This window comes from Octopus bimaculoides, unplaced genomic scaffold, assembly GCF_001194135.2.
Source record: "Octopus bimaculoides isolate UCB-OBI-ISO-001 unplaced genomic scaffold, ASM119413v2 Scaffold_325444, whole genome shotgun sequence".
In the NCBI taxonomy this organism is placed as follows: domain Eukaryota; kingdom Metazoa; phylum Mollusca; class Cephalopoda; order Octopoda; family Octopodidae; genus Octopus; species Octopus bimaculoides.
Window position 1 is genome coordinate 5,900 of NW_026416177.1, and position 4,745 is coordinate 10,644.

Sequence of the window (4,745 nt, forward strand, 5' to 3'; positions counted from 1 at the left end):
TGTTTCCCAACCACATGGTTCTGGGTTCAGTCCCACTGTGTGGCACCTTGAGGAAGTGTCTTCTACTATAGCGTCAGGCCAACGAAAGACTTATGAGTGGATTTGGTGGACAGAAACTGAAAGAAACCTGTTGTATATATATATATATATATATATATATATATATATATATGTGGGTGTGTCTTTGTATCTGTGTTTGTCCCTCTCTATCACTGCTTGACAACTAGTGTTGATGTGTCTACTTCTCTGTAACTTAGCAGGTCAGCAAAAGAAATTGATAGAATAAGTACTAGGCTTGAAAAATAAGTCCTGAGGTCAATTTTTTTCAACTAAAACCCTTCAATGCAGTACTCCAGCATGGCCACAGTCAAATGACACAATAAGCAAAATAGTAAAAGAATAATGTAGATATATTTTTTTCATCTGTTTTGTTCATCAGTATTACTAATTTATAAACCCCTAATTATAGCAGTATATTACTAAATTAATATTATTTACTTTATTTTTGAAATTTTATATATTTTTATTTTTCCCTTCATTACAATTGAAATATATTTCTGTGCCCTTTTACTTCTTTTTCCAAAGACACAAGTCATTACCTATTCTCTTTATCTTCCTTCCTTACTCACACCCCTTCAATCATATATTTTCATCTACAGTCTCCTAAATAATTTAATTTCTTTTTCTCTGTGCCATCCCACCTCTTCCTCTCTTCTAACCCCTTCCTCCTTTTTTCCTCCCCAACCACCTTTCCTCATTCTTTTTACTTTTCTACCACCTTTTCTTTTGTATTTTTCTGATGAAGGAATGGCATCTGAAACATCACAATTCTTTCTCTTCTTTTTTAAGCATTAAACTAATACACCATGTTAAAACTTGTTCCTCTCGTGTGATCTACATGTTATGCTCATTGTATAATATATATTTTAGTCATTGTTCAGTGTTCTCTAATTTACCAGAATTCAACTATCCACCTCATTCAATATAATAAATAATTTCTTTTAAGAAAAACTGTTTTCCAGTAATCCCTTCCACTATAAAAATATAAATTCCATCAACCGAAAGAAAGTCTTCATTCATTTGATAAATTCAAATGAGCAGCAAAATCTGGCCAGTTGTAACAAGTCATTTTTATTCTAATTTAATAATAATAATAATAATAATAATAATAATGATGATGATGATGATGATGATGATGATAATGATAATAATAATGATGATAATAATGATGATAATAATAATGATGATAATAATAACAGTAATAATAATGATAATGATAATAATAATAATAATAATTACCTGTCCCCACTGATATTTGTACTGTGCTTGATACCACTAACACTGATTCTGAGGAAAGCAAAAGCTGGGTATGTATTCAAAAGCTGCCAACAAAAAGTCAACCATTTGTTTTTCATGGATGACCTCAAACTTTGTGGCAAAGATGAAGCCCAAGTCAATTCCCTCATTGATACGGTGTATACCTTCAGTGCTGATATCAGAATGGAGTTTGGACTGAAAAAGTGTGGTGTGTTAGTCTTGAAGGCATCGTCAAAAATAGAAATGCAAAGATCCTATGGGATTTTATGATTCAGTTCAACCATGAGATAGAGAATAGGAAGCCGGACATAGCCTTAATTGAGAAAGAAAACAAACTATGCTGGATCATAGCTATAGAATGCCCAGCTAACAACAAGGTATGCGATAAGGAAGAAAGAAAAGTCGAGAGATATGACAAGTTAGCTTGGGAAGTTAAGCAGTTGTGGTCGATGAAAAAGGTAGCAATAGTACCAATAATTGTCAGAGCCCTGGGAACAGTGAGCAAAAATCTTGAGAACTATGTGGAACAAATAGAGGCTGCAATAAGGGTGGAGCACTTGCAGAAAACAGCACTGCTTGGAACCGCTCGAATACTCTGGAAGGTGCTCGAAAAATAAGAGGTGTTACCTTAGTTCACTGGTAGTGAACAGCTGACACTGTAGTACATCTCCAGTGTTAGAAGCTGTGCAAAGACAATAATAATAATTATTATAATAATCATCATCAACATCATGTACATGTATATATGCATATATAGTTTTAGGGAAAAAACCAAGTTTCATGAACTTTGGATTTTGTCCCTAATATTATTATTATTATTGTATATATGCATATATATAAAGAGAGAGAGAAATATATATGCACATACACACAAGTATCATAAATATATGACAATACACATTTAAAACTATGCACAGGCACAGCTATATGGTAAGACGCATGCTGTCCAACAACATGGTTCTGGGTTCAGTCCCATTGTGTAGCGCCTAGGGCAAGTGTTTTCCACTACAGCCTCAAGCCAAGCAGACAGTAAGTGGATTTGGTAGATGAAAAGTGAAAGAAGCCTATTGTATACATATATACATGTGAGTGTTAGGGGGTGTATGTATGTATATATATATATATATATATATATACACACATATGTGTGTGTGTGTGTGTGGTGTGTGTGTGTGCACTTGCATGCATGTGTGTGTCTTTGAGTCTGAGTTTGTCTCCCACCACTGCTTGACGTGTGTTGGTGTACTTACATCCCCATAACTTAGCAGTTCAGCAAAAGAGACCAATAGAAGACCAGTAAGTGAGACCAATAAGAAAAAAATTAGTACTGGAGTTGATTCATTCAACTAAAAATTCTTCAAGGCAGTGCTCCAGCATGGCCACAGTTTAATGACTGAAACAAGTACAAGATAAAAGATAATAGACATGTGAAACAGTTGTTATAACTGTTTATAAATCGGTCCAAGTATACTTTTGTCTGTATATTTGAAAAATAATGTGATCAACTTGTCATTTGTTAATGGGAAATGAAACAATAGCAGACATTTCTATTTATTTATAATGATTCAATTGCATAAATTTATTTGTTACTATCGCATTCAGTCTTATCACATGTTTTCTATTTATGCTCTTCAGGTCATATTTCCTCCAAAGCTGAGCAGTTCCAAAACAAAGATAGGAAATCTTTCCTGCAGAAATTTCATAGACCTAAAGGTATTAATATATTTATCGGTACTCCCTCCCAATCATCAAATTTTGGTCAGAAAAACTCAAGCAATGACGTTATTGATTTAAAATCTTCACGAGAAAAGAATGATACACCTAGCATATCATCACAGCCATGGAATTTACCTATGAAGAACAGTTTCACTGCTTATGCAAAACCTTTACCATCTCTACCAAAGGTTTTGTGAATCCATCTCTTAAACATCTTTCATAACTGATGTTTACTAAACACATGTACAAAGTTCAATATTTCCTTCATAAAATTTTGCAATAAATCCTTTTATTCATGCTTCTACAGATCAAGATTTTTATATTTTCAGAACTTGAGCATTTCAAATGGAAACAACTGTGTATATATATTCTGTAAATTAATGTAATTATTCATCAAATGTTGTTTGTGGACATGAACGAGTCTGTATTAACTTAGAAGTAGTTGGTATTTATTTGAGGTTTTGTACATAAGTTACTGAAGCTCACTATGAGATAAAAATTTGGTTTCTTCAAAAATATTTTTACTGTTTTGGCTTTTGATTGAAAAAGAAAAGAAAAGCTGAATGAAATTATTGAGAATCATATGTTATAATAAGTTTTGTAGTATTTTTGGTAAAACAAAATTCTTTTTTCTTTTTCTTTTACTAAATGCAATAAAGCACATTTATTTTAAGATCATATTATTTATACAAATTCTCCATTTTGTTCCAGAATAATCCAGGTATGTTTTACATCAGTCTGTAGAGTGTAAATAGTCTGTTATGTTAAATGTATTTCTGGATTGTGAAAAACTGGGGAAAAAATCAATTTTTTGATGAGTAGATTTCTTTGTGTTTGACTTAACAAGAAAAAAAAAAATTTCTATGTTGTTAGTAAAAAAAGCTATTAATACATATTATTTTTATGAAAGGAATTCAGACAGGCAAAATCGGAGTTGACTGCAAAAATAACTAAATTAACCAACAATTCATTGTTTGACAAAAGATGATTTGTATCTGTAAATTAACAGCATGAAATAAAGTTGCTCAAAACAAATGTTTTCAGATGATTTAAAACCTTATCTTTATTGTTGCTGATTATAAATCCAGTGTTAATTATTTATTGTTGAAATTGCTTCTAGAAGTATTAAACAATACACAAATGATTTGAATGACTATCTTAGCTGATGATATACTATGTAAAAAATAATTGGATTGCATATTTAACTAAAACTTAGTGTTTGCTAATTGTAAATACTGTCTCTAAACCTACGTGATGTTTATCAAGTATCATAGGTTAAAGATGCTTTGCAGATATCTTCTTTCAAATGTATGAAAGATCTATTTAAGATGAAGTACAGAATACATTGTCTGTTTGGGCTAATGGATATAAATATTTGTAAAGTACTTGAGTATGTCTATACAGGCCTTGCCTGTACTGAGTAAACATGAGGAAACTGTTGTAAATTACATACTAACAAATATGTGTAATTGTGTGTGTGTGTGTAAGAGAGAGAGAGAGTGAGAGTAGGTGTGTTAATGATAGCTGTTCAGAAGGCACCACCTGTAAAAAGTTTCACCACTGGGTTTTTTTTTTTAATTTTCTGTATTTGTGCATATCATAAACAGCAACACAACCACCACCACCACCACCACCACCATTGCCATCACCTCCACCACCACCATTACTATTTTGAGATCCATTTTCCCTGCACTGATATGAGTTGGACAGGT

The 4,745-nt window shown here is 32.1% G+C and overlaps 1 long non-coding RNA gene across 1 annotated transcript in view; it reads right to left on the reverse strand.

Moving 5' to 3' along the window:
- Positions 1 to 4,745, reverse strand: part of LOC128251533 (uncharacterized) — a 10,282-nt gene that overhangs the window by 2,515 nt on the left and 3,022 nt on the right. The gene's annotated exons all lie outside the window — the stretch shown is intronic.